We start from the raw sequence: 13,725 nt of genomic DNA on the forward strand, positions 1-13,725 counted from the left end.
TTTAACAGAAGTCCATGCTTGGCTGTGTTGCATGTGAATTGGTCAGCGTTGTATTTGATTTCCGTAGCAGTCCACCAGTCTTTTCCCCGAAACCTTCTTCCCTGCTAGGAAGTGCTTCTCTGAATGGAAGGAGGATTGCAGAAGACAGCTAACTGAGACACAGGATAAAAAAAAAAGGGGGGGAAGGGGGATTTTTAATAAATTTGGGACAGTTCAGGCCTTGAGGAGCAGATAGCAAATGGCTATTTTACTTCAGAAGAATCGAACCTCATGATTGCCTTTACTGTTTGATTTACTGTTTGAAAGCTGTGAAAATCACAGCTTAAGGGTGGTAAAGCTGGCTTGATTTTTCTCCTTATCCTTTCAGAAAAGGGTGAGTAGTTGGGCAGTAAAAGGAAGGCAGAGATGAAAATGTGGAAAAGCTCCACTTTTCCTTAGTGCTTTGTGTTGTAAAGCAAGAAGGATCCTGTGAGTTGTCCCCAAAGAGGACTTAATCTGAGCTGTGTATGAAATCTAAATGGGGCAGGAATTCAAAGCAAGCAGATCATCCTCTGCAGATTAAAGGCTGTGAAAATAATATACTCTGTAGACTGAAATCTTTCCAAATGCCCTGAAAGGGACAGTACTGCTGTTAGCCACCTCTCTGATGACAAAATTCATGGGAAAGAATGTATTGTTTCTGTTAAGGCAGGCAACAGAGCTATTGCTTTGCAGATGCGAAAATTAATCAACTGATGGGCATCATTGTTGTAATTATATTGGAACAGTTGGTGCCAATTAATAGTATTTTCCAGCTAAGAGATAGTTGTGGACAATGGCTGCAGTCATTTTGGAATATAGAGCATAGCAGTCTTACTTTACATCATACCTTTGAGTACATGAATGCAATTGTTTTATGCAGGACATCTGTATCTAAAAATTCTGTAGTCCTTTAAACTCATGCTGGAAAACACTAAACAGGTTCATGAGAGGCTGTGTATGTTGTTGACTGCAAGCCCTTTTGCATCTGCAGTCAGGTCCCTAATTCTGAAAGCCTGCATGAACAGCCCTCCTATTTCATTGTAAATCTGTTTGTTTTGGTGTTTCTAGGATTTTTGGGGTGGTTTTGTTTTATTTTGCTTTTAAAATGTGTTGTCTTGCTTGTATACCAAAAGCTTTTTCTTAGTATTGTCCTGTGGGTCTGCGTAGCCTTCCTGTGGTGAGAATTGAAGAAATTATCAAAAACGTGGTGAGGCTACAACTGTGGCAAGGAACAGAGTTCTGTGAGTATCTTCTTTTTATTGGGTTTTAAATTTAAGAAATCTGAATGGTGGCTATACATTGAAGATTCCTCTAAGGAAAACACCTTTTCCTTGTTTTAGAGTGAAGGAGGACCCATGCTCCTTCGTTGCCTGCTCAAATTACTTGTCAGTGGGGTATCACCCAGTTGGGGGTCACCCCATCTCTCTGCTGTCCCCTTCCTTGTCCTATGTGAGGGTTTGAACGGCTGCACAGTGAAACCTGTCAGGGAGCTGACGTGGCTGAAAACTGACTCAGATAAAGAAAGTTACATGTGGGGAGATGCAGAGGGGAGCTGGGGAACTGCACAGAGCCATCTCCCCACCCCCCCACCCCCCCGCAAGGAAATCCCATCCAGGATGGACGCGGAGTTTGGGCCGTTTGGATACAGCCCTGTGTGGAGAGCGAACCTGTACTCTCCGATCATAAAGACCTGCTCGGGGTCTTTGCTAGCACAGCTACTGGGTTTACTTTTTTCCCTTCTCTGTTGTACAAAGCGTGACTAATGGCTGACGGATGCTAAACATTACAGTCCCGCTCTCGCCTCGCCCTGGGCGGTCTGTTCCTGCCCCCTCTCCGGCTCAGCCAAGGCTTTCTGCAGCGAGTGTGTTTCACCAGAAATGAATCTGACACATAAATCACTAATTTTCTGCTGTCTTGACTACCTTGATTTGGCTCATTTTTGGGGAGACAGGTGCCTCTTCTGGGTGCAGGGGAAGCAGTGAAAGATTGTGTCTGTAGAAGGGGAATGGGATTGCTAGAGAGCCATTAAGAAGGCTTACCTTTAATATCAGACATTTCATCATCTGTTGCTGCTCTGCTATCCTTGCTTGTACTTTTCATCATTCTTGCCAGCCCCAAATGCAGACTTCCACTAAATGTAACTTATTTTAGTTTATGGATTAGGTTGCCATAAGATTTGAGGATAAATGTAATCTAGAATACGAACTGTAAAATATCTGAAGTCAGTACACAATTTTCTTCTGGTTATCTCTACGCTTACTTTGACCCTCAGCAGAGCAAATAAATCTACCTATATTCTGTGCAGCACATCTGAAGGGCAGCCTGCAGCCTGCTGCAATATACGTCCCCACCGCCGGCAGTAAAGAATCGGCGTCAGCACGCAGTTTGGTTGGTGAAGCGTAATGAGAAATTGAGTGCAGCCCATTTTCCTGCAGCCATATAAGCTTTTCAATGTGGCTAGCAATAAAAATTTGATTTTGTTAGAGAATTCAGTGGATATAATTTGGGCAAGCAGATGGGAAACTATCAAATAGATACTGTGCCAAAGTACGAATTTTGCAAAATTCCTTTATAAAAGAAAAGCCAGAAAACAACCAGGAGCAGCTGCAAAGGAAATACTGACTTCTTGGACTTTGGTCAACACAAACCATTTGTTCTCAAATATTGTGAGTCTGCAACTGGAGCAGAATCTCCTCTAGGATATATTGGCATCCTTTTTGCACACAAAAAGCCATGCTTACGGCCTCGGGCTTCTCCAATACCTGTTCATTGTAGGTTAGTGGGTAGGAGAGGTAATGCCTCAAAAACATCGTGTTCAGTAGCAATCAAAAACCATTGGGAATTTGTGTTGGATCTCTATTTGATCCAAGCAGAAAACAGTGTTATGCTATGTAAGTCCATAAATGCAATGGTCCTCCTATAGCTTAGATACTCTGTGTGGTTTTCAAAATATTGATGAAAGGCGGAACTGTATGGACCTCATGCAGAATCACACGGCCTTTTGTTGGGTCTTACCCTGCTTAAAGTCACTGTGGTCTCACTTAGCTGGGGACGATGCATCTCCTGGGACCCTGCTCAGGTCACCCAGAGCATGTCTCCTCTCCAGCTCCAGTGGTCAGAGCATCTTACTCCTCCATTACACTACAGTTGTTGCCACAGGCTTAAATAATAAGTATTAATACTGTTTTGTGCAACCTTCTTTGGAAATAAAAATAATGTTCTTGTGAATAGACATCATGGCCTCAGCCTGCCTGCTTTCTTCTCTGTTAAATCTGATTTTTGCTAAACTTGAGTACTAAACTCATAGTTTTAAAATGAACTAAGAGACATATCGTAATTGCTTTTGTCAGTTAAACTGGTTTTATGGTTTGTATGAGGAAAACGGAAGCAATAAAATGGAAAAAGAGCAATCCAGGCATCAAAGCAACAGTTATGATCTGTCTGGGTCAACAGATGTATTTTTATGAGTTTGTAATTATCATAGCAAATTAGAAAAATGTACTGCATTATAAAAAGACTTGAGAGCTAGGCCACTGGCGCAAGCGCTTCTCTTTGCTTTTGCATTGTTAAATAAATTAAACCAAAATCATGGCCCATACATATCCTTTTAGTTAAATTATAGTTATCCTTAAAGCTAATCAAAATGCTTGTAACTGGATATTTTTAGTCTAATTAAAGCCCAGCAGCTCACACAGGTTTGTGGGAGGTGCTTCTGAAACAATCTGAAGGTTTTCAGCAGCCTAGATTGAGCTCTCTGAAATCCTGGATCTGACATAAGTAATTTTAGTGCTAATGACAGTTCCTAAGTTTAACCTAAGTTTAGCATTTGCTTACTTATAGCTGTGAGTAATAGAAATGCAGCGCCTTTATTTGTGTTACACCTTTGTGCAGCCACTGAGGGAGAGGTACCCTTGGGGAATGTAAAATACACTCCTTTCCAGGGCTGGCAACTTTTTGTTGAGTGGCCTTTTTCGAATTAATTGTACAGAGGGAAAGATGATTGTAAAAAGTCTCCAGTGCTGTGCTTCCCCTGCATCCCTCCTTAGTCAGGGCTTTTACAGACTTCAGCCGACTGACTCTAACCACATGTGGGCATTTAATCGGCTTGAATGGACTACTTCTTCTTCCCCTGTCTGGTAGCTTTTCAGATCCATTTTCAGTATTTGTACCCAACATTTGGAGCAAGGAGGCTCCAGGTCTCTCCCCTGTCATGGTGGTCCCTTGGAGGCGGATGATAACCAGTCAGGCTCTGTCACAGCTCAGCTTTCACATCTGCTTGGGGCTAGACTAGAAGCACTGGTGTTTTGACACTATTGAAACTCTGTCCAGAAAAGAAAATCATAAATTTCTTGATCTGCAAAAGCCATTGTGCCTCTAGGAAAATAGTGAAGACACAGAAGTCCTGAATATGCCTTTGATTTATGCTACGTTATTGACTCTTTTACATTTTCAAAGCTTCCATCTCACCTGGTGCTTGCCAACACAAAAGCAACCGCGCTGTGTCTCGGAGCAGTCAGCAGGACAGCCTGTGTGTTAAGTCTGAGAAGTCAATCAGAAAGTATGTATAATGCAGAATTTTTCACCAGCAGGAAAGGTGCCACTTTTAGTCCTCAATTATGTTAGCTTTGTCTAAATGAAAGTGGCTCCTAGGGTATAGAAATCAAGATAGAATGGATAATCAGAAAAAGGAGAAGGGGGGAGAGCCAGACAGAAGAGGACGAATGCATTTGCAGGGAACTTGGAGTTTTCCCTTACAAAAAAGTGCATTGAAATAAAAGAAGTTTAACAAAAATAAATGTTTGTTTTGTGTGGAGCATACCCTGTAAAGGGGTAGTAATAGAAACTAGAAAGAAACACCTACTTCTTCACACTAAAATAGAGCCTGGGAACCGCAGAAGGGCTCCCTTAACCTCATGTGTATTATCCTTAAATCCCAATTCTGTCTCTGCCCATGGGGGCCATTGCATGTATTCCACATGACTCTTGATAAAGTGGAAAACTGAGTTCAGTTTTTGCCTTTAAGTGGCTCCATTTTGTACAGAAAACTCGAGGTATTGCATTTTGGTTGGTGTTACTAAATGAAGAATGTTTGGGTCTGCTTTTCTCGGGACCGTCGGCAGGAGCTTTCTTTCCTCTTGGAGTAAGTTTGGAGAAAACCCTTTTGCTCCTCTGGTCGAATTCAGTGCCATTTGCAGTTGCACACTGCCCCCCTACTACCGAGTCCTGCCAGGTATCCTGAGAGTTTGGAGGCCTACACAATGGTCTGCAGTGTCCCCCTAAACCAGCTGCTTCTCTGGGTGATGCTAGGTGCTGCTTTGGGATGTGCCCCTTGTACCCAGCAGGGATGGTGGCATTCGGCATTAGGCCACACTGCTGGTTTTGTTCTCTGTCCGCCTCCTTCCTCCCGTTAGGACTTTGCAGGGGTCAGACTAGGGGAAATGAGCCTTTGGGTTTCCCCTGCAGGGTCCCTGGGGCTCGTGTGATCAGGACTGGGGCAAACAAGGGAGGCTGGGACGTTCACGGGATTGCTGGGCTCTGCTGGCAGCCCGGCCTAGGTCCCCACCGCTAGTTTTGGTGGTATCTGCACAAGCATCACCGATGTCCTCTGTGAGCCACAGCTTGGCGTTGCACACACTTTTCCTGTTTCTCAGAGCTGAAGTCTTTTAGTTGTATTTTTTCAATGCCTAGAGATGAGTGTCCAGTTTGTTTGTGGAAAGCGTCCCGATTTCTGGTCCTATTTTGGCACCAAGCCCCTAAACCAGAGTTTCTAGTGACCCTCCTGAGACTCTTTCATTGCTTCAGGGTTTTTTTCTCTCTCCCTGCCTTTCCTTTAACAGGAGATAAACCCACCACCACCAGACAGCGTTTAATTCCACCATTGTCACTTTTTTCCCAAAACATGTAAAAGTAACTCTGGCTTGTGTACCACCACCTATCTTAAACATAACAAATACCCCATGCAGCTTTCTTACACATGGCAGATGACTGGGATTTTTTAGCAGGTAGCATCTTCTGCATTTGCCCTGGCTGCAGATCCCAACTGCAGTGGGGAGGCCCTGGAGCCTCCCACATTCCCTTGCACTTTCTGGCACTGCTGTGGCCCCATTCTTACTGAGGATGTGAATATTTCACCAGCACGGGAAGATAAACTCTGGGATGGTTCTGGACGAAGACCTGCAAAAATCATGGCAAAGGTCATCAAAGGCTGATCAGACTAGATTTTTGTTCCATGCCGGGATCATCTGTTGGTGATGATTGCTTTTTTTTATTATTTTTACTCAGATGCAGACAGCATGAGCTCTGCACACTTCCGGAACCTTTGGAAAACTCTGTGTATTTGTGTTTCAGCTGTGTGGTATCTTTAGCCGCCAAGTAAGACATCCCAGAATCAATGCTCCAGTTACCTGGGGAGGGAGTGACAACACTTGTCAGTCCTGTGCACAGCAATTGGGTTAAAGTGGAGACTTGGTTAAATAGGGATAAAATTTTGGACTGTCAATTATGAGGGTATTTTGCAGAGGGCCAGAGCTGGAAACCCTCTGTTTCTTGTGCCAGAGGCAGGTGATGTTGAGGAGGTTGGGCAGCGGATGACTGCTGAAAACTTCCCCAAATTTCTCACCCCTGCTTGGAGATCTACAACTATTTTCTCTGGTAGTAGCAGCCTAGATACTGCCGACAATAAAGCAAGCCGCTCTGCCCCAATAAAACGCTAGAGACAGTGCATTAAACCTGACTGGGAGAGGTTTACTACTGCATATCTCTTGGCTTTATAAACGTATATTAGAGAAGTGATTCTATACATTAATGGGATTATTTCACAAGACACAAAGAAGTAATAGAGCTCTTATATCAGTGAAGCTGTGGCAAATAGTCTTAGGACTAATTAGGATTATAAGCAGGAGCACTTTCCCCAGGGAAACTCATGCACATGCTCATGCTTTGATATATTGATGTGTTTTTAAGGACACAATGACACAAAAGGTCTATGATTCCCTCAGCTGCGTCATTGTAATAGATATGTATTTTTAAATGAAAATCTGCAAGGGTTATGCTACCTTGCAAAATAACATAGCTAAAAAAGAGACCCTCTGGAAGATAAAGGTATGTATATGGGAAATACCAGTTCCTCTAGGAGGAAAGGCTGCTGGCTTGAATGAGAAAAGGATGGGAATGAAACCCCAAACTCCCCATGCAGCCCCATGAGGTGCCAGGCAATAAAGGGACGGTGCCAAGGGAGTGGCACAGGATTGGCAGCCGGGAAGTGGGAGAGATCCCAGATTTTGTCTCCAGTTAAACCTTCATTCTCTCACCCCTCCAGCTGAAGCTCCTTAGTCACAGTTTGCTCAACAAACTGCCCCTTAAAAGTAGGTTAAGGATGAACTTACAACCAGCAGCCAGGGTCAAGAGACAGAGGGTTTTGACCAAGAGGGCACTGGCTGCTCCCTGCGATGGTTTCTCTCGCCCCCAAGGATGGTGGCAATGATCTTCACCAGCAGCAGGCACAGCAGCCTGGCCATGAGGAGGGACCTCAACCAGAAACCATGCCAGAGTGTCTGAGAGCATCATGTTAACCTGCTGACTTATGCAAAAAGAAGGAAAATGCTGTTTTTTCAAAATCCCTCTCTTTAGTAGTATAATAGTGGAAGTTGAAATAACAGGATTGATTATTTTCTTTCTTTACAGAAGCCTGGGCTGGGTCATGGTCACTTTTGGAAGGAGCTTTGGAATAATTTTCCTTCTTGTTCTAGGACAGCTCATTTAATGAGTGGCTCTGGGTTTTACCCTCTGGCGGATAGTTTGTGTACTGTGTTAGGAACAGCATATTTCACAAAATAATTGCTTTTGTAGCTTTTTGCGTGTTCTCAGCTGAAGATGCTGCCCTAAAGATGGTGCATGTCTGTGTAGCAGCAAGGATGTTAGGGGCTCCAGCATGCAGATCTTAGATCTTGCCTGGCCATCTTGTACAGTGGATGCAATACGCTGTAGGTTTGCACCACCAAAGACTTCTTACTTGTGTGGAAAGACCCAGTTTTAGTTACAAGAGAGCTTCTGAGAAAAGACAGTAGTTGGAAAGATGGGGGGGGGGGGGGGCTTTCTGCCTTTTCCCCCTTTACCGGAGCCCCTATCTCCCTCGCCTCCAATGGATGGGCTTGCAGGGAGCTTCCCACCCCTACCACCATTTGAGGAGAAGGCATTTTCCTCCCTAGGGCTCCTACAAATGATTAATCACAGCAACAAGATGCTGTACAGGCAGAGGTAAGGTAGCCAGTGGAGCCCATTCTTGTCTCTTCTGGGTTGGGCAGAGTCTGAGCTTTGAGCCCATTCACTTACAGGTACATAGAGCTTAAAATGAAGCTGTGAAGTTTTTTTAATTGCTTCAGATGGGTCCTGATTCTGAATACAACACTTCCTGTTCCCATCACCAAGCAAGCGTCTGGAAGGTTTCCATGGCTGGTCATCCCTAGCTCATGTCTGCTCATGTGGGCACAAGGCTGCTGAAACACCTGACTGTGGAAGGGAAGCCGCTTGTACTTTAAGGAAATCCAAAAGGTTGTGAAAGGAAGAAAAATAGTAATGCAATTGCAGGCCTTCTGGCTGTTTCATGGTACTTAAGATCATTAAGAAAGGTGCAAAATAAAACAACTAATTGTGGAAAAAATGAGACCGTTGAAAGTCATTTGGATTTTCTTTCCTTCTCTGATCCTCTCATTTTCTCTCCCACCACTCCTTCCTGATTGCTCTTCAAATAGACACAGCACCTGTTTTTTATTAAATAGAGGAGGGCAGAGGTCTCTACATCAGTGCCAGGACACATACAGCTCGCGATGACACGAGACCCTGTTCCCACTCTGTGCACAAATGCACTGATGTCTGGGATTATTTTGGAAGCAGCCAAATAACCTGTTAAGCAATAACTGCCTTCATTAAGCATGCAGTGCCACCTGCTCTCCTAGCTAGGATGGGGAAGCAGCTCCTTTTGGGCTGACTGAATCGCATTAGGGTGATTCAGTTGATTTTGGTGGAAATATTGGCTACAGCTGCTTCAGGTCTAACTGTAGATGGCCTATCCAGCAGCCAGCCCCCTCCTGTAAAAGCCCCAGAGCCCTCAACTGGGTAGGTATTGCAGTTTGGCTCTCTTGTGTTTCTAAGTCTATTGGCAAGAAGTTGCTGGAAGTCTGTGAAAAATATGAAACCAGTTCCTCCTTCTGCTTTGGTCCCTTACATTGGTTTACAGGGGGCCTGAGCATGCCCTGCTGCTGGTCAGCCATCCCCTCTGACCATGTCCCGTGCAGGGGACATGCTGCAGTGGAGTGTCCAAGTGCACCAGGGAAGGAGCTCCATGATGCAGAAAATGCAATGCTGAAATAAGAAAGTTCCCTGGCACAGATGAGTGCTGTATAGCAGAGGTGAGATCTTCCCACATCCTGCCCATCTCCCTTTTGCACTCTAGCTTCCTCATCAAAGTCTTCCTTGTGTTTGTTTTTGTTGGGAAACAGCAAAGCACAAAAAAAGCCCTCTAAAGAAAAATACTTCCTTTTCTATTTCGTGTTATTGGTTTTTCATCTTGTGACCAGATACAATTTATATTGGCTTTCCTGATGGACTTGCAAACAGGGTGATTAATGTTTACAAGGTGTTTTTATTTCATTTATGCGTTTAGTATGGGGATTTCTCTTTAAAATCCACCCAGAGGAAGTCTTTGGGGATTGGATGGCGCACAGGTGAAAAACTGATATGGGTCCTCCCTTGCAAAATGCATCTCCTTGCTCTGCTTTGTGTATAAGGGAGGTTGAAAGAGCCAGTATCGGCATTCAGGATTAAATATGTGAATAAAGTGAGTAAGGGATCAGCAGAGCTGGTAATTGCTGGGAAAAGCTTCTGCTTCCTGGTGAGAAGTTGAGGGAGCTACTTACGGCTCTGCTAGAGCTTGCAGCAGGATTTCCAAGCTGGCTCCAGCAACAGAAACTCTGGAGGGAGCTGTAAGTACAGTGTTTCACCACAGCTTTTGTGTTCCTCCTCTCGGCCAAAACTGAGCTTTAAAGAGGTGATGAGTTGGGCATTTGAATGTGGGTGTATCTCTGAGGGATATGAAAGGAAATTTTTTATCTTGCCTCTGCTTCTGTAAGCTGCAAATGTAGTAACTTAAGTCGTTGTAAGCAGTACTCACCTGCGCTTTTGCTGGTCAAATTTAAGTGGTTCTCAGCGTACAATGCCAGCCCTGTTTTCTGCTTTCTCTGGAATGAATAAACGAAAGGGTAGGTAAATCTACAAAATACAGACAGCAGGTATAGCATTTTTTTGGCAAAGGATTTTCATGGCTTTTGAGTGTTAGTGATGTTATTGGTGATTATAGAAGGGGAGGGGTAAACGGAGACAAAATCGTGAGGTGTATGTTTGTTGGAAAATAAAGCTGACAAAAGCTGTGCAATGTTTATAAACTACTGGGAGGGCATTTTTTTGCGGGCAAGTGGCTGCTGAGAAGCCATACAACCTCAAATGCAGGGAGACAAACATTAAAAAGAGCCTTGTCCAAGGCTTACTCTGAGTCCGTGTGGATTTCCTCACCCATGGGAGTCCTCCCCGGCCGGCTGCTGCCTCGGCCTGCTCTGTGCTGGTTCTCTTGGTACAGTGTGAGGAGAGCCTGATCAGCAGCTCCTGTTTTTTGTTGGTTTTGGGACAGCTCTGTTTTTTCCAAGATGTCCTGTCCGCTCGGGAAGCCTCTTCTTTCCTCATGAGCAAGGGAATAGTTTAGGTTGTCTGTCACCCTTGAGCCTGTGTGAGGAGCAGGACTGGTCTTAGGAATCCCAGTTCAAATCAGAAATGCCTCATGGTAAGAAATGACCTATTTCTTCTGGTGAAGCGGTGCTCGTTTTTCCCAAAGACTTTTTCAGTAAAAACTGCAACCATTTTTTTTGATGGTAAATATGTGTTTGAGGGAGGCTTTTGCACCCAGAGAAGTGGCAAAGCCTGGGACAACGGGGTGGCTGATGGCGGACGGTACCGACCTGTTGCTCGGTCCCAGGGGCCCTGAGGCTCGCGGCTTTTCAGTGTTGTATTTACCCACAAAACAAATTTGGTTTTGGATTTTCTACACCAAGGCGCAGTGTCTGGGCCCTCGCTCTCGCCGCGGGATGGCGGCTGCCGTGGGTGCCACCCGCCCCGTCCACGAAGCGGTGCCCTGGGCTGGGGCTGTCCCGCGCCCCGGGGCCGTGAGCGGGCACCGGCTGCCAGGGCCGGTCCTGAGGGGCTGCCCGACTGAGGGGGAGCAGGCGGCACTCGGGTGGTTGGGGCACGCAGCGTTCCCGGTGTGCGCGAAGCTCGGGCTGCTGGTAAGCCAAACCTTACTGCTTCAGAGCCGTTGGCTCCCTGTGACTTGTGTGTACGTGAGGAAATAACTTGGGGGGGGGGGGGGGGGGGCAGTGGACCATGAGTAGTGGTGTCTGAGGTAAACCTGAGCAGCGGTGCGGCGGGTGAGGCTTTCCTCAGGGTGCGCCTCTGCAGCCCCTGAGGTGAATTTGAAGCTCGCTGATGCTCAGGCCCTTGTCTTCACTGCGGCCTTCGAGGCTGGCTCGTGGGGAGTTTGTGTTCCCGCTGGCTGGGGGGAACTGTGGGCTGAGCTGAAGGACGACGGAGAATGGCTGTCTCCAGTCAGCAGGGCCACCCATGCAGGGGTTCTGGGGGCAAACCGTCCTCTAGAAGCCACTCTAGGAGCAGCAGCAGGGGTAATTTGCTATTCAATTGTGTATTGCACGCTGTGTGCACAGGTCATCTTGGCCTATGCGGCAGAAAATTATTCCTCAACTGGAAATGAAAGGGAAGCGAACATGCACTGTCAAGTTTGTAACCTTTAGGATATCTGATGCCTTAAGGTTTGCAAAAGCTGAGGATGTGGCAAGTCTTACTCGAAATGCACACAAGAAATCATCCCGAGGCCTGCACTCTCGGTGAGCACCAGCTGCCGCTGAAAGGCGGCTCTGGCTCCACTGTTACCTGGGCAATGAGTGGTTATGTACCTGCGCTCCTGACACCTCCTCTTGCTTCCCCTGTGGGCCCTCAGCATGGGCTCTCCTTGTGAAGAGGTGGCTTCTTCTCATGTTTTCAGTCAGCTCTAGTTGAGCCGATGCTCTTTGGCACATGGTGGCATGTGCCACGCACAATTTGAAAAAAAAAAAACCAACCCCCAAAATACCCACAAAGGAAAAGAAGTTCCCAGATAGCAATGTACTCGCCATCTACGATGTGTAGCTATGTAAAAGCTGCAGGAGGAATAGTAATGTCTTCTATGAGTCACTGTGGACAAAGTGATACACCCGTTGAGAGAAAAAAAAAATCAAAAAATCTTCTTGTCCAAAATTTGATGGAACAGGACTTGTTGGGATGTGGGAGAACCAAGTCTCACCCACCTCCATTCCAAAACAAACAGGTTTTCAAGGCTTTATCCAGTTGTTTTGGAGGGTGGCAATCTTGATGTCAGGAGCAAGATGGCTCTAATTTGGTGTTTGTAAGTTGCTTATTGTTACCCCACTGGGTAGCAAGCAGGAGCAGGGCAACAGCAAGGCTAGCAAGGATACTGGAGATGTAAAACTACTCTACAAAAATAAACATAGTGTCAAGCATGTAATATTTTTCTTTATGTGCAAGGGTTTCTTTTTTATGTGTGTGAGAGGGTGTTGCTTTATTTGCTGTTATGTTATGAAAATGCAGCCATCAAAAAGGTAGAGCCTGGAGCTCATCACCTCAGTGTCCTTTTAGCAAAGCCAGCCTTCATCCAAGCTCAGATCTACTTTGAAGTCCTGGAGTGAAATCCGGCCCAACTGCCACCAGTGGGAGTGATGTTGTTGACTTTGGCAAGCTGAGGGCTCAATTCCCGGTGTTGATCTGTTAGGCTTTGCCTGCACTTTGTCACCTTCTTCCTGGCTGTCACCTGTTGCTGGAGACTGAGGAAAGTCAAGCACAGGTAAAATTAGGCTTCAGGACTGAGAAAGCTGCTGCCTGTTGTCCTCATGACCTTTCATGCTGAAACAATGTCAGGTGAGACTGTATCTTGCAGAAGCAAAGATTTTCAAATGTTAGTGGGTACTGTAATTACTTTGTAGTGCATGACTATGAAATGGGGCTTTAGGGCTGTACCAAGATGGGAAAAGAAAAGCCCTGACCTGTTGTTCTTAAAAATCTTAAAATGTTATTTTAGGCTTGTCTCAAATCTAGTTCAGGCTTAATTTTTTGGATTGGAGCTGAAATAGGTGCTTCTGCAGCGTTATCAGTTTCATGATAACAAACAGTGGTGCAGCACTAGATGTCAGTAGTGCTTCACCAGTTTTTGTGTTAGATCTTACAGCCTTTGTTTGCTGTTTGCTTTTGACACATGGATGCGCTCTCCTTCCATATTTTCCAGAATAAACAATTACAAATATGCAGTCCTTCAAAAATACATTTTATTTTACTTTGTTGTCCTAGGTGAATAACCATCTTAGGTCACAGATTTCCAAAAATGACATGTTTTGTGCCATTTCAGTAGATCATGCATAGACTTTTTTTGTTCTTAGTGGTCAATCTACAGAAGTTACATCTGGGCTTGAAACTTGGTAAATATCAATCTGGTTGCAGTTGCTCATTAAAATTCAGGTGTGAGAGTTTCAAAAGCAGTTCAAACACTACCAAAGAACTTAGTGAAAAGATACCCTATGTCTAAAAACTCTGGTT

Source organism: Opisthocomus hoazin, chromosome 6 (genome assembly GCF_030867145.1).
Source record: "Opisthocomus hoazin isolate bOpiHoa1 chromosome 6, bOpiHoa1.hap1, whole genome shotgun sequence".
In the NCBI taxonomy this organism is placed as follows: domain Eukaryota; kingdom Metazoa; phylum Chordata; class Aves; order Opisthocomiformes; family Opisthocomidae; genus Opisthocomus; species Opisthocomus hoazin.